We start from the raw sequence: 24,436 nt of genomic DNA on the forward strand, positions 1-24,436 counted from the left end.
CAAATTTCTCGACCTCCGCTATAGGGTGGAGAAATGTAGGGTCCCCCTGAATAGGTCAGGCGTGCACTACACGCCGGAAGCGGCTACAAGTGTAGCGGAGTACGTGTGGAGTGCACATGTGGGTTTTTTTGGTTTGAGAATTTCCTCCCTAGGTCCTACAAGACACTTCCCGAGACACGGCAAGGTATGAGTAGGCAAAATGCAACAGGGAATAACAACATTAATGTGCTAATAGTAAACTGCAGGAGCGTCTATAGAAAAGTCCCAAGCCGTCTTCAGGCTGCTGCCTCGAAGTGTAACGGCAGTGGGGAGTCTCATACGTCGCATGGAACACCCCAGGTGTTACATGCTTCACCCACTGTCCCTGCTGTCGAGACACCTTCGCGGGTACCGGTCACGGTTGGGCCACCCTCTCCCAAAGGAGAGTGGCGGGTTCAGCTGCTCTCATTAATAAACGGTCACATCGCCGATATAGTTCTAGGGACAGAAAGTTGGCTGAAACCAGATGTAAACAGTAATGAAATCCTAAACTCAGATTGGAATGTATACCGCAGAGACAGGCTGGACAGTGAAGGGGGAGGCGTGTTTATAGCGATAAGCAGTGCAATAGTATCGAAGGAAATTGACGAAAATCCGAAATGTGAAATAATTTGGGTGAGGGTCACGGTTAAAGCAGGCTACGACATGGTAACTGAATGTTTCTATAGGCCCCCTGGCTCAGCAGCTGTTGTGGCTGAGGACCTGAAGGATAATTTGGAAAATATTTCGAGTAGATTTCCCCACCATGTTATAGATCTGGGTGGAGATTTTAATTTGCCGGATATAGACTGGGAGACTCAAACGTTTATAACGGGTGGCAGGGACAAAGAATCCAGTGACATTTTTTTGAGTGCTTTATCTGAAAACTGCCTTGAGCAGTTAAACAGAGAACCGACTCGTGGCGATAACATAGTAGACCTCCTGGTGACAAACAGATCCGAACTATTTGAAACAGTTAACGCAGAACAGGAAATCAGCGATCATAAAGCGGTTACTGCATCGATGATTTCAGCCATAATTAGAAATATTAAAAAAGGTAGGAAGATTTTTGTGTTTAGCAAAAGTGACAAAAAGCAGATTACAGAGTACCTGACGGCTCAACACAAAAGTTTTGTCTCATGTACTGATAGTGTTGAGGATCAGTGGACAAAGTTCAAAACCATCGTACAAAATGCGTTAGATGAGTATGTGCCAAGCAAGATCGTAAGAGATGGAAAAGAGCCACCTTGGTACAACAACCGAGTTAGAAAACTGCTGCGGAAGCAAAGGGAACTTCACAGCAAACATAAACATAGCCAAAGCCTTGCAGACAAACAAAAATTACGCGAAGCGAAATATAGTGTGAGGAGGGCTATGCGAGAGGCGTTCAATGAATTCGAAAGTAAAGTTCTATGTACTGACTTGGCAGAAAATCCTAAGAAATTTTGGTCTTATGTCAAAGCATTAGGTGGATCAAAACAAAATGTCCAGACACTCAGAGACCAAAATGGTACTGAAACAGAGGTTGACAGACTAAAGGCCGAAATACTAAATGTCTTTTTCCAAAGCTATTTCACAGAGGAAGACTGCACTGTAGTTCCTTCTCTAGATTGTCGCACAGATGACCAAATGGTAGATATCGAAATAGACGACAGAGGGATGGAGAAACAATTAAAATCGCTCAAAAGAGAAAAGACCGCTGGACCTGATGGAATACCAGTTCGATTTTACACAGAGTACGCGAAGGAACTTGGCCCCCTTCTTGCAGAGGTGTACCGTAGGTCTCTAGAAGAGCGTAGCGTTGCAAAGGGTGGAAAAGGGCACAGGTCATCCCCGATTTCAAGAAGGGACGTCGAACAGATGTGCAGAACTATAGACCTATATCTCTAACGGCGATCAGTTGTAGAATTTTGGAACACGTATTATGTTCGAGTATAATGACCTTTCTGGAGACTAGAAATCTACTCTGTAGGAATCAGCATGGGTTTCGAAAAAGACGGTCGTGTGAAACCCAGCTCGCGCTATTCGTCCACGAGACTCAAAGGGCCATAGACACGAGTTCACAGGTAGATGCCGTGTTTCTTGACTTCCGCAAGGCGTTCGATACAGTTCCCCACAGTCGTTTAATGAACAAAGTAAGAGCATATGGACTATCAGACCAATTGTGTGATTGGATTGAAGAGTTCCTAGATAACAGAACGCTGCATGTTATTCTCAATGGAGAGAAGTCTTCCGAAGTAAGAGTGATTTCAGGTGTGCCGCAGGGGAGTGTCATAGGACCGTTGCTATTCACAACATACATAAATGACCTTGTGGATGACATCGGAAGTTCACTGAGGCTTTTTGCAGATGATGCTGTGCTGTATCGAGAGGTTATAACAATGGAAAATTGTACTGAAATGCAGGAGGATCTGCTGCGAACTGACGCATGGTGCATGGAATGGCAATTGAATCTCAATGTAGACAAGTGTAGTGTGCTGCGAATACATAGAAAGAAAGATCCCTTATCATTTAGCTACAAAATAGCAGGTCAGCAACTGGAAGCAGTTAATTCCATAAATTATCTGGGAGTACTAATTAGAAGTGGTTTAAATTGGAATGATCATATAAAGTTGATCGTCGGTAAAGCAGATGCCAGACTGAGATTCATTGGAAGAATCCTAAGGAAATGCAATCTGAAAACAAAGGAAGTGGGTTACAGTACGCTTTTTCGCCCACTGCTTGAATACTGCTCACCAGTGTGGGATCCGTACCAGATAGGGTTGATAGAAGAGATAGAGAAGATCCAACGGAGAGCAGCCCGCTTCGTTACAGGATCACTTAGTAATCGCGAAAGCGTTACGGAAATGATAGATGAACTCCAGTGGAACAATCTGCAGGAGAGACGCTCAGTAGCTCGGTACGGGCTTCTGATAAAGTTTCGAGAACATACCTTCACCGAAGAGTCAAGCAGTATATTGTTCCCTCCTACGTATATCTCGCGAAGAGACCATGAGGATAAAATCAGAGAGATTAGAGCCTACACAGAAGCATACCTATAATCCTTCTTTCCACGAACAATATGAGACTGGAATAGAAGGGAGAACCGATAGAGGTACTCAGCGTACCCTCCAGCACACACCGTCAGGTGGCTTGCGGAGTATGGATGTAGATGTAGATGTAGATGTATTCGTCACTATACACGTAATAATATAGGAGGGGTGGGGGGAGGTCGATATATGTATGTAGTATGTAGATACTTTAAGGGCTTATTAATTTGTTGTTATCTGTTAGCCACGACCCCAGTTGACAGCAACGCTTACGTAAACTTCGTTCATGCTGCAGAACGGAGCTTGCACACGATGGACAATATGGTGGATCCGATCCAAAAATCTTAGTCACTCGAAAGCTTACAAAAGTCAAAGTATTCGACCTAGAAGCGTTGAGTGCTATCACTGGACTCAGTTAGGAAAAACTGCACCGCGCAATTATTCTACGTTCTAATGAGTAAGCAATAAAATCACGAATCGAGTAACGAAGGAAATTATTTTCAAAGAATTCACTGATGTAAAGTGTTTGCGGTGCATCGGTGTACTTAGCGAATGAGCAGTCGTTTTATACTTGGGTTAAAACGATTTAATTTAGATTGCAAGACCACTTGGTAGCTGGGAGACTACGACCAGAGGCCCAGAAATAAATCTCATCACAGTCTGGATTGAATACACGGATAAATCGGTTGCCAAAGACACTTGTTAAACAGACTGAAATTAACAGCAGTAATAGTGATCATAGGGCCACCTGAAGTACTACAAAGTCCAGAATCCTAACTGCAGCAGGATGAAAAAAGCCCAGCTCAAATACCGCACTTCCATGCAAAACTTACACCAGAACTGGTACAATAAACTAATGCGACACATCTGCACTTCATCGCAATACAACTGATTTCATTTACTAAGAAACTGAACCTGGTTTCAATTTACAAGCGTTTAGTTCAACAACACGTGAGGTAGCTTGTCAAAAGTGTTCGTTACCGACCGATTCCAGGAAAGCAGTGCCTTTCCCCGATTTGTGTCTTTTCGTTTTTTGAGTCATCAGTCTTTTCACTGGTTTGATGCACAAGTTCATCAATTCCAATCTCTGCGTTCGTCTACAGTTTTTACACTCCTCATTTCCCTCTAGTACCATGAAAGTTATTCCCTACCGTCTTAACAGATGTCCTATCATCCTATCCATTACTATGATCATGTCTTCCGTTCTTCCTCGTTTCTGCAAAGAACCCCCTTATTCCTTAGCTAATAAGTCCACATAATTTTCATCATTCTTCTGTAGCGCCACGTCTCAAATATTTCGATTGTCTTCTGTTGCGGTTTTCCCACAGTCCATGTTTGATTACAGTACAGTGCAGTGCTCCAAACGAACATACTGAGAAATTTCTTTCTCAAATTACCTCTTATGTTTGATACTAGTAAACTTCTCTTGGCCAGGAATGTCCTTTTCGCTTGTGCTAGTCTGCTGTTTATGTCATCCTTGCACCATCCATCGTGGGTTATTTTGCTACTTGAGTAACAAAATTCCTAAACTTCGTCTATTTAGTGGTAATTCGGATGGTAAGTTTTCGCTACTATCATTTCTGCTACTTGCAATTCCTTTCCTCTTTCTGCGATTTACTCGCAGTCCACATTCTGTAGTCAACAGACTGTTCATTCAATTCAACAGATTCTGTAATACTTCTTCATTTTCACAGAGGATAGCGATGTCAACAGCGAATCTTGTCACTGATACCCTTTGAACCAGACTTTCAATCTCACTGTAGAAAGTTTCTTTCATTTCCATCAATGCTTCTTTGACGTATAGATTGAACAATAGAGGGAGAAAAGCTACTTACCTGTCTTACACCATTTTTGATCCAAACACTTAGTTCGTGGTGTTCCAGCGTCAGTGTTCCCTCTTGGTTCTTGAACACATTGTATGTGTCCCGTCTTTTCCTACAGCTTACACTTATTTTTCTCAGAATTTCAAACATCTCGCCCTATTTTACACCGTCGAGCACTTTTTCCAGGTGGACAGATACTGTGAACATGTCTTGATTTCTCTTCAGGCTTGCATGCCATAGCGTTTGCCTGGCTGGAAACTTCCCCCACTACCATCCCACAATTACTGAGGTTGAGGATGAGGAAGTGGGGGAAACCGTGAAAGTGCCATATTTAGATGGCACTGGAGCCACACTGCATACATATTGGCTTCATATTTCATATTTCTGTACAACATAGATCGCAAACGAAACAAATTTTCGTTCATACGCAATGAGTTTTGGCACTCTGAAGACATAGTATTTTTTTTTTATCCGGTACAAACTGTCAGCATACGATCAGATGCAGGCAGTATCTCACATTTTGGCACTCAAGGTTACTGTATAGTTGTGGGTTATTTACACTGGTGTGCAAAATGAAGCAACAAATTGCTACTTCCCCGTCATGTACCTAATTCACGATATAGTTATACAAACTTGATCAACAGATGTCGTTACGGCCGTGTTCTGGACAGAAAATGGCATTCTGCTCAACGAAGAGACCTATAGAATCTTTGCTGTGAAGGGCCATAGGAATAATGGAAGTACGCTAGTCGCAGAGTGATGTGGCTCGATGGCTTAATGTGAATTGTTCTGTTGTTTCTTGGATGGGACGACAGTTTACAGAGACCGCAACTGTATCGCGGAGACTAGGACAGTGCCGACCAGGTGTGACATTATCAAGAGTGGACCGTTATTTGGCTGTAAGGGCATGACGGTCCCGCCTTAGTACTGCACTGCAATAGGCATCTGACGTCGCAGCATCCCCTGGACGTGTTTTATCTAAGCAAACGGTGTGCAGAAGTCTTCAGCAAAGTTGCCTTTATTGTTGCAGACCTGCTGTCTGTTTACCCCTGGCTTGTCTTCACAGAAGGGTACGTCTAGAGTGAAGCCGTCAACATGCCACCTGGATGACCGAAAGGTGGGCCAATGTTCTTTCCACAGATGAGTCCCGATTTGATCTGGAGAGTGATTCTCGGCAGGTTCGCATCTGGAGGGCATCCAAACATTGTGGAAAGAGACCATATCGAGGAGGATGGAGGATCCCTAATGATGTGGACAGGAATTATGTTGACCATTCGAAATTGCATAGGTGAATCAGCAAGATATATATATATATATATATATATATATATATATATATATATATATATATATATCGGAAGGTATTGTATGTGTGACGTGATCTGCTCGCTCTCCAGATCTGAATCCCAAAGAGCATGTCTGGGATGCAATAGGGAGACGGGTTGCATTACGTCATCAACGACTAACCGCCCTCTAAGACTTGTGAACAAACCTGGGTGCCAGTGGTGGTCACACCCCATACTGAGCACATTAAGCAGTTGTCAGAATGTCTGTGCAAATCCGTTAAGTTGGAAATAGAAACGAAGAAAATGTTTGTCTACCGTTATGTATTTTGCATCTTATTACTTTCAGTATGCTATACATTGTTTATACGGTACTATCATATGTTTATACTGTTTTGTGGCAAAGTAATTACAACCTTGCTAAATTTCCATTTGTTGCTTTAATTTTCGACACAATTTTAGTTTCATAATCGAAAAACATCTTTCGCATACGTATGTTTATCGAAATATTGTAGTATTTTTGCAACTCCATTGTGGAAACGTGGAAGTCCCACCCTGAAGAAACCACTGTAGGTGTCCTGGACAGTTTCAATTAAACACGTATATGTTTAAAACGTGAATTGCATTGCAGATCTATCAGTTCCATCCGACCATGCACAGGAGCGCTTTCCGCTGAACCGGCAAACGGTCTCGTAAACAGCTTAAAAACATAAGTAAGATTTGCAATGTCTTTTTAATTATTTCAAGGCCACAATGAATTCTTCAGATCTCTCGTTTTCTTTAACACCAGTAAGCTTAGGGAACTGGACTGGGTTTTTTGTCAGAGTCTGACCCTTTTGCAATGCGATTTTGTTTTTAAATGCATCCCTATCGAAAGACGAATAAGTTGTTTCTCACCTTACAGTGTCGTAGAATTATCAGTGTGCAGTCGTGTCCACATCAAATGCGAGGCCTGCAATTCATTCCAGATGTTTTAATTTTCGTTCCTGCACTCCTTTTTTCCTTATAAATTCAATAATAGGTCGTTTTATATCGCAAACTCGTTAGAGACATTCCCTATGGCATAACCAAGGTACTTTTCAGTACTATATAAAGTATGCAAATTTTTCGTTCAGTTCGATTGAAGATTATTGTAGTTCATAACGGAATGAATTTTACTGTTTGGACCATCACTTCCTTCACTTTACCCATGCTGAAATTTTAGCATCTTGATGTACAGAACAAAGAACCCCGTCTCTCGATCACTGTAAATTTTTGTTCTTTCATTGCCAACTAGATCTTTAAATTCCTTTTGCATGGTATTATAGCGTCATTTCATACAAAATTTGCAGAATCCGTCGACCAGACGACTGCATAATACACTCCTGGAAATGGAAAAAAGAACACATTGACACCGGTGTGTCAGACCCACCATACTTGCTCCGGACACTGCGAGAGGGCTGTACAAGCAATGATCACACGCACGGCACAGCGGACACACCAGGAACCGCGGTGTTGGCCGTCGAATGGCGCTAGCTGCGCAGCATTTGTGCACCGCCGCCGGCAGTGTCAGCCAGTTTGCCGTGGCATACGGAGCTCCATCGCAGTCTTTAACACTGGTAGCATGCCGCGACAGCGTGGACGTGAACTGTATGTGTAGTTGACGGACTTTGAGCGAGGGCGTATAGTAGGCATTCGGGAGACCAGGTGGACGTACCGCCGAATTGCTCAACACGTGGGGCGTGAGGTCTCCACAGTACATCGATGTTGTCGCCAGTGGTCGGCGGAAGGTGCACATGCCCGTCGACCTGGGACCGGACCGCAGCGACGCACGGATGCACGCCAAGACCGTAGGATCCTACGCAGTGCCGTAGGGGACCGCACCGCCACTTCCCAGCAAATTAGGGACACTGTTGCTCCTGGGGTATCGGCGAGGACCATTCGCAACCGTCTCCATGAAGCTGGGCTACGGTCCCGCACACCGTTAGGCCGTCTTCCGCTCACGCCCCAACATCGTGCAGCCCGCCTCCAGTGGTGTCGCGACAGGCGTGAATGGAGGGACGAATGGAGACGTGTCGTCTTCAGCGATGAGAGTCGCTTCTGCCTTGGTGCCAATGATGGTCGTATGCGTGTTTGGCGCCGTGCAGGTGAGCGCCACAATCAGGACTGCATACGACCGAGGCACACAGGGCCAACACCCGGCATCATGGTGTGGGGAGCGATCTCCTACAGTGGCCGTACACCACTGGTGATCGTCGAGGGGACACTGAATAGTGCACGGTACATCCAAACCGTCATCGAACCCATCGTTCTACCATTCCTAGACCGGCAAGGGAACATGCTGTTCCAACAGGACAATGCACGTCCGCATGTATCCCGTGCCACCCAACGTGCTCTAGAAGGTGTAAGTCAACTACCCTGGCCAGCAAGATCTCCGGATCTGTCCCCCATTGAGTATGTTTGGGACTGGATGAAGCGTCGTCTCACGCGGTCTGCACGTCCAGCACGAACGCTGGTCCAACTGAGGTGCCAGGTGGAAATGGCATGGCAAGCCGTTCCACAGGACTACATCCAGCATCTCTACGATCGTCTCCATGGGAGAATAGCAGCCTGCATTGCTGCGAAAGGTGGATATACACTGTACTAGTGCCGACATTGTGCATGCTCTGTTGCCTGTGTCTATGTGCCTGTGGTTCTGTCAGTGTGATCATGTGATGTATCTGACCCCAGGAATGTGTCAATAAAGTTTCCCCTTCCTGGGACAATGAATTCACGGTGTTCTTATTTCAATTTCCAGGAGTGTAGATATCGAGAATTCTCATCCCTCTCATCCGTCATTGCCATTTAGTTTCAAAGGCTTGTCTCTACAGACCACTCGGCTGCATCTTTTGTGCAGACAACCTGCATAATAATACGGAGATGTTATCAAAGGTGTAGTACCGCCTCCTAAACCAACACGGAAAGCATCTAAGGAACTGTCCGTATTATAAGGTCCAGACAAAGCAGTAAAGCCACTATAGACCACGGAAAATATTTTTTCCGATTGTTTTGGTAGTGTATTTCGTAATGTTATTGCTATAATTGTAAGAATAATTAACTGTCTTTAGCTCGTATCGTTATAGGGTTCAGACTAATCCTGCCTCTATAATTGCGTCATGACAACTAGTTCAAAGCAAAGATGGTAGGCCTTTTTATAAGAATAGTTCCCCTATCCCTTCAGTTTCCGTGAATGTATGTACTAAAATGAGTTAGAGTTATCGCCAGCCTCAATTACCACTTTTGATACAAAAATATGATCTTGAAAACTAGAATTGTCAGTATATCAAAATAAAAATACTTTAAGTAAATCGCCCAAAATCTCAATTAAAATTATTTTACATTTCAAATAATCAGATCGATACTCAATTTTTAGAAATTCAGATAGTTCGAATGGTTCTGAGCACTATGGGACTTAACATCTGAGGTCATCAGTCCCCTAGAACTTTGAACTACTGAAACCTAACTAACGTAAGGACATCACACACATCCATGCCCGAGGCACGATTCGAACCTCCGGCCGTAGCTGTCGCGTGGTTTCAGGCTAAAGCGCGTAGAACCTTTCGGCCACTGCGGCAGGCTTCAATTTTTCACATGGTTACAATTTACACGTGAGTTTCATGTCAGTTCTGCAGGAAATGATCTATTCTTTCCAGGGCTGCTATCCAGATGTAAGCATCTTCATCTTCAATGAAATTTAATTTACAGGAAAAGTTATCAAGAAATGAGATTAATTAATTAAAACAGGCAATAAAATATAGAAAACCTATGTTCTAAGTCGTTTTTATGACATATGACTAAGTTCTCTAATGATTACTGCTACGCTCTTAACTAAACAGCTGATTTAATCGCCTTTTATTGGCGTTTAAAGTGTGTAAATGAACATGTAATTACCACACGCCATGCTTCGTGGTGAGCGATTCCATATGGTAGGTCGATCTCTCTTGTAGTTCAATTGTTACAAGACTTATTAAAGATACTGTGAAAATTCGTTAGAGATAGCTTCTTGGCCAAATAATAAGTTAAATACATCGTATCAGTTAAATTGTCACGCTCTCAAACTTGGTGTGTCGCACTTCGCTGTAAATTCAGTGCTTTGCGAGTCACATGCGCGAATTTGTACAAAGATTTCTAGTCTTTGCGTAGAGTGACAGACGTGACATCACGTTGGGACTGCAGCGTGGCTGACAGAAGGGCGCGCGCTAAGCGGCACCCACCTCACTCTTCTCCACATCTCCTCGGCATCCTATCTAGAAAAGATGCCTCACTAAACCAGAAAACAAATATTTGATTTCCACTGTCCATACTTCCACTTACCTTTCACACGGTGATTAAGATGAAGTAAGTAGCATCAAAATATACAAACCCACCAAAGTATAACAATTTGTAAACTGCAACGACAGCATGTGAAGCATGTTTCTGACAACTTATAAGCTAAACGTATATTAAAACCGTGAGTGTAAAATTCCAAAATCTACTTAGAACCACTCCTTGTCGTATAAAAACGTAAACAAATAAACAACTAACCTTTTGTGTGGCTGGGTGAATGTCAGTGTAACGGTTTGTAAACCAGAAACAAAAACATTTAGTTACAGAAAAATGTTGTTATGCACTAGAGTACAAGATCTCCAGTGCCTGCGCTCAAAACCGTAGAAACGATACGGAAAAAAGAATAATTTACAGAAACGACAACGTTATTTTCTATCGGTTCTCTCCTTATTGCATTATGTGTACGTCATTTTATGATTTTTTGTACAGGGGTTGGACAAAAAGATGGAAACACCTCGAGAAAAACATGCTTGAACACAAAAACTGGAGATAGATAATCCTTCTGGTCACGGTGATGTATTTGGCGACGAACGGCATCTGTGAAACATCCTCAACACGTTGCAAGTGTCATTCGTAGTCGGAAACACTTTTTCTGCATCACTGCGAGTGCATTATATGGGTGTTAAGCGAATCCGAACGTGGGAAAATTGTTGCAGCCCGTATAGTGGGTGCGTACCTGAACAAGGGAGCCGAGATGTTGGATTTTCCAAGAAACATCATATCGAATATTTATATCACATAAAGGGAAGGCTGAGAAACATTATCCGTTGAGTTACAACAAGGAATAAAATGTCTATTGAGTCTACGGTAACTCCAAAAGGATTGTGACGAAAAGTAGAGGAACGACAACTGCGAAAGTCACTGCAGAACTGAATGTCAGCACCAAAACAAAAGTATGGTAGCTCCTTAAGAAGGGATTTACAGGGAGTGCTGGAATTCCAAGACCACTCATCGGTATCAAATGCCCGTTACTGGAAGACGTGGCGCCGAATCCTTATAATCCGGACTATAGGGCAATGAAAGAGAGCCATTTCATCGAGTGAGTCTTGTTTCACACTGTTTCCAACATCTGGCCAGGTTTATATCTCAAGAGTGAAACATTGGTCTGCGGAGGAGAGGGGTTCCGTGATGATTCAGGCAGCCATATCCTGGTATTCCATGAGCCCAATAGTTGCTCTGCAAGGTCGAGCTACTGAAAAGCATTATCAGATCATTTTGGCTCAAAAGGTATATGTCATGGAGCAATGTATTCTCGCCAAAGGTGATGCTGTGTTCCAAGAAGACAGGAGCCCTGTTTACACTGCTTACATCGGCCAGTCCCGGCTTCAAGAGCACGAAGATGATGGGTCTCATAGTCCCTGGCCACCACGGTCACCACATTTTTATTTTTATTTATTTATTTATTTATTATTCCGTGGGACCACATTTAGGAGAAGTCTCCATGGTCATGGAACGAGTCAATACATGAAATTATAACACGATTGTAGAAACAGATAAAATGAAATATAAGAAACATATTCAGGCGACAAGTCGTTAGTTTAAATAAAGAAAATCAAGAATGTAACACTGGAATTTGCTTAATTTTTTAGCTCTTCCAGGAGCTCCTCGACAGAATAGAAGGAGTGAGCCATGAGGAAACTCTTCAGTTTAGACTTAAAAGTGTTTGGGCTACTGCTAAGATTTTTGAGTTCTTGTGGTAGCTTATTGAAAATGGATGTAGCAGAATACTGCACTCCCTTCTGCACAAGAGTCAAGGAAGTGCATTCCACATGCAGATTTGATTTCTGCCTAGTATTAACTGAGTGAAAGCTGCTAACTCTTGGGAATAAGCTAATATTGCTAACAACAAACGACATTAAAGAAAATTCATACTGTGAGGGCAATGTCAAAATTCCCAGACTATTGAATAGGGGTCGACAAGAGGTCGTCGAACTTACACCATACATAGCTCGAACAGCCCTTTTTGAGCCAAAAATACCCTTTTTGAATCAGAAGAATTACCCCAAAAAATAATACCATATGACATAAGCGTATGAAAATATGCGAAGTATACTACTTTTCGTGTTGAAATGTCACTTATTTCAGATACTGTTCTAATGGTAAATAAAGCGGCATTTAGTTTCTGAACAAGATCCTGAACATGAGCTTTCCACAACAGCTTACTATCTATCCGTACGCCTAGGAACTTGAACTGTTCCGTCTCGCTTATAACATGCCCATTCTGTCTGATTAAAATGTCAGTTCTTGTTGAATTGTGGGTTAGAAACTGTAAAAACTGAGTCTTACTGTGATTTAGCATCAAATTATTTTCCACAAGCCACGAACTTATATCATGAACTACATTATTTGATAATGTTTCAATATTACACACAAGATCCTTCACTACCAAGGTGGTGTCATCAGCAAACAGAAATATTTTTGAATCACCTGTAATACTAGAAGGCATATCATTTACATAAATAAGAAACAGCAGTGGTCCCAGCACCGACCCTTGGGGAACGCCCCATTTAACAGTGCCCCATTGGGACTGAACATCATTACCACTCTCAATATTGCGGAGGATTACCTTCTGTTTTCTGTTCTTAAAGTGGGAGGCGAACCAATTGTAAGCTACTCCCCTTACTCCATAATGTTCCAACTTCTGCAGTAATATTTTGTGGTCAACACAGTCAAAAGCCTTCGTTAAATCAAAGAAAACACCTAACGTTCGCAACCTTTTATTTAATCCGTCCAAAACCTCACAGAGAAAAGAGACTATACCATTTTCAGTTGTTAAGCCATTTCTAAAACCAAACTGTACATTTGACAGCAAATTATGTGAATTTAAATGCTGCAGTAACCTTGTATATACAACCCTCCCGATAACTTTAGCAAACACCGATGGCATAGAAATAGGTCTATAATTGTCAACATTATCCTTGTCTCCCTTTTTATAAAGTGGCTTCACTACCGAGTACTTTAATCGGTCAGGAAACCGACCACTCCTAAAGGAAAAGTTACAGATATGGCTAAGTACTGAGCTAACATACGTGGAACAATACTTCAGTATTCTGCTAGATACCCCGTCATATCCATGAGAGTTCTTGGTCTTTAGTGATTTAATTATTAACTCAATCTCCCTCTTGTCAGTATCATGGAGGAGCATTTCAGGTAACAGTCTCGGAACACTTTTTTCTAAGAGCGCTATATGATTCCCTGTTGGGACTAGGTTTCTATTTAGTTCACCTGCTATATTCAGAAAGTGATTATTAAGTACTGTACATATATGCGACTTATCAGTAACACGGATATCCCCACTACGCACTGATTCTATATTCTCGGCCTGTCTCTGCGGACCAGACACTTCCTTTACGACTGACCATATGGTTTTAATTTTATCCTGAGACTTAGCTATTCTATCTGCATACCACATACTTTTTGCCTTCCTAATAACTTTTTTAAGCACCTTACAATACTGTTTGTAATGGGCTGCTGCATTTAGATTTTGACTGTTTCTAACGTTTTGATATAATTAACACTTTGTTCTACCAGATATTCTTATCCCTTTAGTCAGCCACCCAGGCTGCCTCTTTGTGCTAGTACCCTGTTTTGAGCGTTCTAACGGAAAGCAACTTTCAAAGAACACGAGAAAAGTTTTGAGGAAGGCATTATATTTATCGTCTACTGTATCAGCACTATAAACATCTTGCCACTCTTGTTCCTTGATAAGGCTTACAAAAGTCTGTACAGCAACTGGATCAGCTTTCCTAAAAAGTTGGTAACTATATTTAACATGTGTTGCAGCACAAATATCTTTTAGACTTAAAATTTGTGCATCATGTTCTGAAAGGCCATTCACCTTTTTGCTAACAGAATGCCCTTCTAATAATAACGAATGAACAAAAATATTGTCTATGGTTGTTCTACTGTTCCCTTGCACTCTCGTTGGAAAGAATACGGTTTGCATAAGATTATATGAATTAAGGAGGTCTACCAGCATCCTTTTCCTTGCACAATCACTTATACAATTAATATTGAAGTCACCACATATAACTAACTTTTTGTATTTCCTATAAAGTGAACCAAGAACCTCCTCTAGCTTTAGCAAAAATGTTATGAAATCGGAGTCTGGGGATCTATAAAGAACAACAGTAAGAAGTTTAGCTCCACTAAATTTAACCACACCTGCACAACATTCAAACACCTTTTCAGTGCAGTACTTTGAAACATCAATTGACTCAAATGGGATACCGTTTTTCACATACATGGCTACTCCCCCACACCGCAAAAGAGCTCCTAGAAAAGCTGCCAGCCAACCTGTATCCTGGTAAAGGAAGCCTCTGAATTATCTCCTTATTTAAGAAGTGTTCAGATATACCAATAATTTCAGAGTCAACATCTATAAGCAGATCACTAACTTTATATCTAATACCTTGTATATTTTGATGAAATATACTAATTCCCTCATTAATCGGATACCCAAGCTTTGTAGAAAGTGGTTTCTTTGTTAGAGAGACTTCCCTTAAGCAGGAATACCTATCAGCTGACTTCAATCTAAAAAAGGTACAGCTCTAACACCCACAACTACCGGAATTTTCCAATGAGTGATCCCACCACCCCCACCTATGCTGTCACCTATAAGTTTTGCCAACCTCCCCTTCCCATACCTGTTGAGGTGCAGGCCATGTCTGGTGAAACCCATCCTACTGATAGACTCCACCGACACCACTGAAATGTGACTCATGCCATCTGTCATCAGCGCACCCCCAAGTCTCATGTTATTACACCTGACGGCTGTATTAAGATGAGGCCGATCGTGACGCTGAAACAGTTCCACGAAATGCACATACGTGTTGCCAGTCTGAGTGGCTATCTTTTCCAGGTCACCATCTATGTCATACTCCCCATCCCTATCAATACTATTACCAGCCCCACCCACAATCACTACCTGATTCTCTTTAGTAAAATCCCTACATAACCCCCTATGTTAAAAGTCACCTGAGCCAATCCTGCATTAGGCTTCACAATGCTGGTGACCTTGTACTCAATCCCCAAAACTTCCTGCAACTGCTGGCCTACACCTCTACCATGAGAACTACCTAACAGCAGAACCTTCTTCTTTCTCTTAGACTTTGCAACTGTCCTAGCCACCGTAACTGCTGAGGTCTGCTGCATACTTCCGACATCTACAGCTACTAGAGATTCCTCTCCACTAGACTCTGACAGTTGGTCATATCTATTACAAACACCAATAGTAAAACTATCTGAAAATCTCCTTCTCCTAGCAGATCTCTTGCCAACAGCCAGCTCCCATTCCCCAACCCCCTTCTCCCTCCTCATCCTATCTAGCTCCTCCTGTGCGTTTTTCAACTGCACCTGAAGGACACAGATCTTATGCTCCTGCTCCTCTATCAACTTACTCTTGCTACATAACCTGCAGTTCCAGGAGAGGATCTCACCAGAATGCCCACTGGCTTCCCCACTGCATTCCCCCAGTGAAAATACTTCGAACAAGTCTCACACCGCAATCCACTACTCACGAACCTACGGCAAAGCCCACACTTCTCACTCATGGTAAAATTTTACAATTATTGAAACAAGAAAACAACTTTATCTAAGTTCCGCTACTACAATAAGAAGATGTTAAAAACTGACTCCAATTATCACAAACTTGCTCTACAAGGGAAGTAACTACTATTATTGACAGTATTAATCAACAACAAATGAGAATATAACAAAATACTAACACAGAAAGAAAATCAAACGTCTAATGACAGTAACGAAACTGAAAGCAGTTCGCAAAAATTTCTTCTGAAGTTATTTCACCGCAGAACACCAAGAACACCGGTTGAAGACTACTAAAGTTCCTAAATAAACTACTATACACAAACAATTAATTAGTACTTAGCTTTCGATGCGCCGCTACAGCTGCAACTGGTCAGCGCGGAATGTAAACACGGGTAAGAGGTTAAGTTGCTCGATACGAAACACTCACAAATATCAGGCCACAACACAAGAAATGCAGAGGTGAATGAAGAAACCACTAATAAGTCACTTATATAGTAAATATTATCACAAAAACAGTTAAAATACACTCCTGGAAATGGAAAAAAGAACACATTGACACCGGTGTGTCAGACCCACCATACTTGCTCCGGACACTGCGAGAGGGCTGTACAAGCAATGATCACACGCACGGCACAGCGGACACACCAGGAACCGTGGTGTTGGCCGTCGAATGGCGCTAGCTGCGCAGCATTTGTGCACCGCCGCCGTCAGTGTCAGCCAGTTTGCCGTGGCATATGGAGCTCCATCGCAGTCTTTAACACTGGTAGCATGCCGCGACAGCGTGGACGTGAACCGTATGTGCAGTTGACGGACTTTGAGGCAGGGCGTATAGTGGGCATGCGGGAGGCCGGGTGGACGTACCGCCGAATTGCTCAACACGTGGGGCGTGAGGTCTCCACAGTACATCGATGTTGTCGCCAGTGGTCGGCGGAAGGTGCACGTGCCCGTCGACCTGGGACAGGACCGCAGCGACGCACGGATGCACGCCAAGACCGTAGGATCCTACGCAGTGCCGTAGGGGACCGCACCGCCACTTCCCAGCAAATTAGGGACACTGTTGTTCCTGGGGTATCGGCGAGGACCATTCGCAAACGTCTCCATGAAGCTGGGCTACGGTCCCGCACACCGTTAGGCCGTCTTCCGCTCACGCCCCAACATCGTGCAGCCCGCCTCGTGGTGTCGCGACAGGCGTGAATGGAGGGACGAATGGAGACGTGTCGTCTTCAGCGATGAGAGTCGCTTCTGCCTTGGTGCCAATGATGGTCGTATGCGTGTTTGGCGCCGTGCAGGTGAGCGCCACAATCAGGACTGCATACGACCAAGGCACACAGGGCCAACACCCGGCATCATGGTGTGGGGAGCGATCTCCTACAGTGGCCGTACACCACTGGTGATCGTCGAGGGGACACTGAATAGTGCACGGTTCATCCAAACCGTCATCGAACCCATCGTTCTACCATTCCTAGACCGGCAAGGGAACTTGCTGTTCCAACAGGACAATGCACGTCCGCATGTATCCCGTGCCACCCAACGTGCTCTAGAAGGTGTAAGTCAACTACCCTGGCCAGAAAGACCTCCGGATCTGTCCCCCATTGAGCATGTTTGGGACTGGATGAAGCGTCGTCTCACGCGGTCTGCACGTCTAGCACGAACGCTGGTCCAACTGAGACGCCAGGTGGAAATGGCATGGCAAGCCGTTCCACAGGACTACATCCAGCATCTCTACGATCGTCTCCATGGGAGAATAGCAGCCTGCATTGCTGCGAAAGGTGGATATACACTGTACTAGTGCCGACATTGTGCATGCTCTGTTGCCTGTGTCTATGTGCCTGTGGTTCTGTCAGTGTGATCATGTGATGTATCTGACCCCAGGAATGTGTCAATAAAGTTTCCCGTTCCTGGGACAATGAATTCGCAGTGTTCTTATTTCAATTTCCAGGAGTGTATATATCTGAATCCTCTTAGAGAGCGATCTCACACGCAGTCACGCGCTTATGACGTCAGTATTATTTAACCTTTGTGGTCTCTTTTAGAGGAAGGGTGAGTGATCGCTATCCACCTCCATCGTCACTACCTAAACTAGCTATTATTTTGCTGGAATAATGGTATAAAATTCCCTTAACTACTATACAGGACCAGTATTCATTTATTCTGAGATGGAAGGAAACTGTTTTGAAAGACAGTGGGATTCCTAAAATGTATTAGGCATGCTAATTGACTTTATTTTTTGTGTTCCATTTGTTTTTTCAACTGCTGTATGTAGTTATTATGCGTCTTTTAATTTTATACAGGTTATGTAGCCATTAACCGACATTTCACTAACACTATGTAGTACATGGTACACAGGGAACTGCTATCATGACGTTAGATATTTACCTGCTCCTTCTTCAGATAGTGGTAGCTTCAGTACAGCAGCAGCGTCACGTCACCCACACTTCATGCCAGCCAGACCATTCACTACGAAAGAAACAAAACGACCATAAGACAACTGACTAAACCTCAATCACGTCCGCCATAGGTCCTGTTGTATGAACTCCCTGTCGGCAATACCAGACTCAAACGATAAAGATATTATCTGTAGAGCAAAATGCACTCATAACCACCATGCAGAGAACAAAACCAGAAGTTACAGAACATTATTGTTGAGACACAGAATAGTAAGGTGTAGGGAGCTAGAAATATCAGCTAAAAGTTGTTAACACTGCCATGCAAAATTAAGTCATGCCAGAGTCAGAGGCGAAGCAGGAAGCGAGCCGGTATATTGGAAATGGTCAGGCCCTCGAAGCATGACAACACCGTCTGCCTAATGACAATATTCATCCAGCAGAGAGACAACTGCGGCAGGAAACCAAATTAAGCGAGACAAGAATGTTCGTTAGCTCATAAGAAATGTACAGGAAACTCTCTTACTCAACTGCTCTTACAGAGTAACTGACACAACAGTTAATAGCCTGTTAAGAAAATGTAACAGAATGAGGACTGGTGGAGTCGTTACAAACCGTGCATTGCATCACAGCCTCAAGATAGTTGCCTTTAAATACTCCAGAAATCCTGCTCTCGACATAAGGCTATCATTTGGCTCGTTGGTATTCACAGTAATCGCAGTCGATTTCTTGATTGCGGTACTGTAGGGAACATATGTCCTAAATGACCCAGAACAGTCTATGAACTAGCTGAAGATGTACTCGAGATGATGGTCTTCGCCTGATGAACTTTATACTGCTCGCCACCTATCATCTCCTGATGGAGAAGCTAGCTGTCTTCCGACAACACCATACCTCACAGTACCGCCAGCATTGAGCTTCAGATCAGAAGCCAGATCACAGGGCCTCTTGGTGTGTATGTTCCTATTCAACATCTAGGCGCCTCAAGGTGCTGAAACCTACCACGACAGTAGGGAGGAGATAAACCGACCACACGACTACTGACACCAGGTACAACGTTGTTGGGCCATCAAGAGTCGTTTTAGAATTCGGAGTAGGGCCGAAGACGCTCCACCCTGCATGATACCACTTCACAATTGGGAACGGCCGCCCATGTGGCCAGCAACACCTTGAGGCTCTGAGGTAGCTAACACATCGTCTGGGCATGCATATGCTGAGCTGACTCGACAGAGGTCAGCTAGGATCCAAGATGCAGTTGAATTAAGCATCAGCTGAAGCGTGTGCAAAACAAAGACGACTTGTAAACATTGTGAATAAATGAGTGATATCTAATTCATTTACATCATACTTTTGAAGAACACTAAAACATAGAATATTTGTCATTTATACAGTTACAGATATATCGTAGCTAATAATAAGGAATATACAGAACTAAAAACTCACTACTTTGTGCGGGCGCTGGTGTGTGTGTGTGTGAGGGGGGGGGGGGGGGTGGATATGTGTGTGTGTATGTATGCGTGCGTGCGTGTAGTATTGTAGTTCTTCCGACCCAGCTGAGACTTGCAGCTGAGAGAAGTTACGCTTTGGTAATATATGTTAGTGATTAAACTTTGGGGTTTGGAACAGGTTGGTTTCGAACCCAAGTTTGCCAGCTCTCCACCTGCTGGGAACCTCCTGGATTTTGCGAAGATGAAGAAAGCTCTAGGGAACTCGTTGGCTAAGGTTGATTTTATGCGTATTTACTTAAAGAACACATTTGTAATGCAGCAACTACGCTCTGTTCTTCTTTTTACTTGTGTTAAAAGATGCAAGTAAATTTTTGGTAATAATAATAACTTACAGCCTTCACCAAAATTCACATAGGAGAATTTCACACCACCCATAGGGTGACATAAATAAACTACTTGCTTTGTACACCATTTAACATAAGAGGCTTCAAATGGTTCAAATGGCTCTGAGCACTATGGGACTTAACTACTGAGGTCATCAGTCCCCTAGAACTTAGAACTACTTAAACCTAATTAACCTAAGGACATCACACACATCCATACCCGACGCAGGATTCGAACCTGCGACCGTATCGGTCGCGCAGTTTCAGACTGAAGCACCTAGAACCGCTCCGCCACATCGGCCGGCTGCCTATAAGAGAAGTATCCTTGGACCGCTACACAACCCTCAAAGAACACTAGTCCTACAAGTAATCAATGGATACAAAATGAAGAAATAAAGAACCTGGTTGAGGGCGACAAATAGAGACATTAATGAATGCGAATGGCAACGAAACGTCACAGATTACCTCAGAAGTGGCATGGTGGAGTTATTTGTTGCGTTGTGATCCCAGTTACGAATTGCCATCTTAATTACAACAAACTACTAACAATGTCAATATATGGTTCTCTGAATAACCGACAATTTACTGTAGGACCTCTTGGTCCTGCCCGAGGCAGGATTCGAACCTGCGACCGTAGCGGTCACGCGGTTCCAAACTGACGCGCTTAGAACCGCACGGCCACACCGGCCGGCTAACATAAGAGGGAGCACTTGAAATGACACTAGGCAGGTGGACGCTTTGATGTTACATATAGAAGGTGGTTGGTTTCCGAGAGCTGGTAGTAGCGATAGTAACGTAGCCGGAAGTTATATGGGTGAGGAATTTGCGCCGGAAAACATCTCGATGTTTCTAGAACAAACTTTGCATAGATAGAACTTTCCGTCAGGTGAAAAGCACTGAAAATGCCTATGTCAGAAAGCAATCCCCGTTCTAGTCAGCGATGCAATTGATCTAGATATTGCAAAAAAGATAGGACAGTCATAGGAGTTCTTATCGCTTAAGTTTAAAAATAGCCCTAAGCACTATGGGACTTAACATCTGAGGTCATCAGTCCCCTAGACTTAGAACTACTTAAACCTAACTGACCAAAGGACATCACACACGTCCATGCCTAAGGCAGGATTCGAACCTGCGACCATAGCGGCCGCGCGGTTACGAACTGAAGCGCCTAGAACCGCTTGACCACAGCGGCAGGCTTAAGCTGAAGAACTATTTACTTTAACAGTAACCTAAACAAGGTAATAGAACACAGTACCATAAGAGCAAGATTCCTCTGTTACAGCTCGTATCTTTCACACATCAGGAAACTCGAGTACATGTAATGTTACTCACGAGCATAGAAGCACGTGTTCAGTGGTGGGGTTGCCAGCTATGGAGTTGGTTGCTAGTGGGCTGCCTTATATGCACCGCAAAAATATTCATTTCGGAATTAAAGAAGTACTTTCGGACTATCAACGCTTATGGAACACTGCTCCGAGCGTCTGAAACAGCATATGCGTTGCGACAGGTTTCTCCGCTATTATTAAACCCAAGTGTTACGTACGAGTAGGTGTATAACTCTCATTTGCTGTCAGAACGATCTTTAGGATGACGGTAGGAGTGTATTCTCGAGCCATGATACATTCTCCACATGATAGCTAAGTGATTTCGGCACATGCAGTTGCACTCGAGAGAATTTGTGACGTATGTTTTAGTCTTAATTGTGCAGATAACCGAGTGGTCTCTTGTTTTAAGTGATGGATATTGATCACTTGTTCAGTATATTTTACAATTATTGTGGGAAGACCGACTGGAAGTCCAATTGCATATTGTTTTTCCTTGTTATATTATTTTAAATTCCAGGTAAAATAAATGCATAAATAAATAAATTAATTAATTAAATTCCAAAGTGCACGAAGTAAACTTCTAACAATGGTTAACGTGAGTCAAGTTTACGTTTGTTGTGAGTACTCGATTCGGGATAAGGGTTATACTTAACATGATTTACGAAAACTTCACTGAAGGCACGTAAGAGAAGACGTTTGCCTGATACCGTTGTCTTTCAAGTTCTCTCGCGTAAAACAAATACAACTTTAATTATCAATCCCTTGCTAGTGTAAACTGCTCATTAAACGAAACAATGTGCCACTCAATTATATTTAACGGTTCACTTCAGTTCTGAGTTATTTGTGGCTAACAAATCCTACTTCCCAAGCCACCTAAATTTTTTGTTATGATAATTCTTCAATGCTTACAGTGTGTGCCTACAACAGAGGAAAATGAGGGATATTCTTCTATGTCAGTTCAACGAGACGGTAAAATATCTGGGTTTTTGGCACTCTCGACATCTCACAGAACTGAGATATCCGTTGGTATGCTGACTACTGGGGTTAATGAGTAGTGTGTCACCTATGCACTCAAGTAACTGGCCACTGACATTCGACCGGTTTAATTTCGATAAATTTACTTTTAGATTTTATTGATGTAATAGCATTACAGTTATTCAGTTGGGATTAATTACTGCGTTTTCCTTCTCATCACAGTGTCTGCTGAGCACCCCGTTACCTTATGAGATCTGTCTCGACAAGTTAGTTACACAGTAGGTGAGGTTCTTCACAGGTACACAGGCCGGTTTCAGCGTCCTGACGACACGATATTTCGAAGGTCAAGCTGGCCACTATCCTCAGGTGGGGCTGCAGGTGCACATTACGCCAGAAATGAGTTTATAACAATTACGGCGTCTTCTTTACACCCCGAGAACAGGCCGCCGATAGCGCTCCAGAAGAGAAAGGACTGCCCTCTGTGAGGCGAAGAATCGCAGCTCTGACAGCGGTACAAACTAACAAAAGGGATGAATCGCAAATAAAACTTCAGCCGGTTTGAATCCAATCCATTTTTATTTTATATCTGTCAGAATAGAATTCCTCATCTTGCCTTTAAAGGGTAGCCTTTATGTCTCTTAATAATGTTGCCGGGGCTAGCAGAGTCTTTAACACTAAATTCTTCCCGAATCTTCATATGGAAATGATGCTCTAAGCCCCCCCCCCCCCTTTCTAATTCCTACTTTTGCTGTTGCACATGGATTAAGAAGAAACGCGAACTGATTGTAATCTATCCTGCTTAGTGGAGTAGAAAAGAGTTTGGCACCTGCAATAATTTAATTTGATAGACATTAATTGAATAAAGGAAAGTTTCAGTAACGCAGTGAGAAATGAAAGGGTTGCTCTACCGATTAACAAAATGAAAGTTCTGTCCAAAATAACAATTTGATTTATTATGACTAAACTCAAAATCATAAATAAAACACATGAAACATTTACAATGCATCAAATTCGATCAAATTGGATACTCAAATAAATGCTGTGAAGGTGAAGTTGTCCATAAACTAGATTGCGACATTTATGACTAAGTGGTATGTGGAGCCAATTCCTTGCAACTGAAATCTTAAGAGAAAGACCCAGCCAACTCAACATCAATTGCTGCTACGGTAGTGATAACACAGACAATGAACACCCAAGACAGAACAAAGTTAGAAAAGACGAACAGGCGCGATCTGCTGAGCTCTGATTATCACAGTGCAAATTCCCTAGTCTGCCGGTGCTGCGGACATACATTACCAAGCTGTCTTCTTAACTGCAAGGACACTAATTGGCGTACCAGAAGCGATGGCTGGTTGCTTCGACGTCCCATCGTGGTGATGATAATGTCGTGAGTATAAGCCAGAAACAAATTCTCCTGGTCTGGTTGTTCCAGACTAAAGACTTCCTATCAATACAAATGCGCCTCTGAGGGAGACGAAGAAGTCTTGCCACACAATCACTGACGGTACAGTGATTGATTTTAACAAGCGAAGTCCCACAGTAACTCCAATACAGTCAACTTTACCCAAAACTGCCCAAGACAGACAACATAGGCCGCTTGTATGGAGAACGCTCAATTACCAACTGTACTTGGAAAGTTACGTTGAAGTCGAAACTTCAGCAACTTCGTTAAACAGTTCCAATTAAATAAAAGTAAATTAGACAGCCAACGGAAGGCAGGCTGTCCAGAGCAGCGAGAGCTCAGTTCCTGTAACCTACCCCGACCGAAAGGCGAGAGCCGACTCTCTCAAGAGCACCCGTACAAGCCGAACACAGAACGTTCCCGCCCTCACAACAGTGGCCGTGGTTAAACGTTCCAATCAGCAACTCGAAAACCG

Source organism: Schistocerca serialis, chromosome 3 (genome assembly GCF_023864345.2).
Source record: "Schistocerca serialis cubense isolate TAMUIC-IGC-003099 chromosome 3, iqSchSeri2.2, whole genome shotgun sequence".
Taxonomy (NCBI): domain Eukaryota; kingdom Metazoa; phylum Arthropoda; class Insecta; order Orthoptera; family Acrididae; genus Schistocerca; species Schistocerca serialis.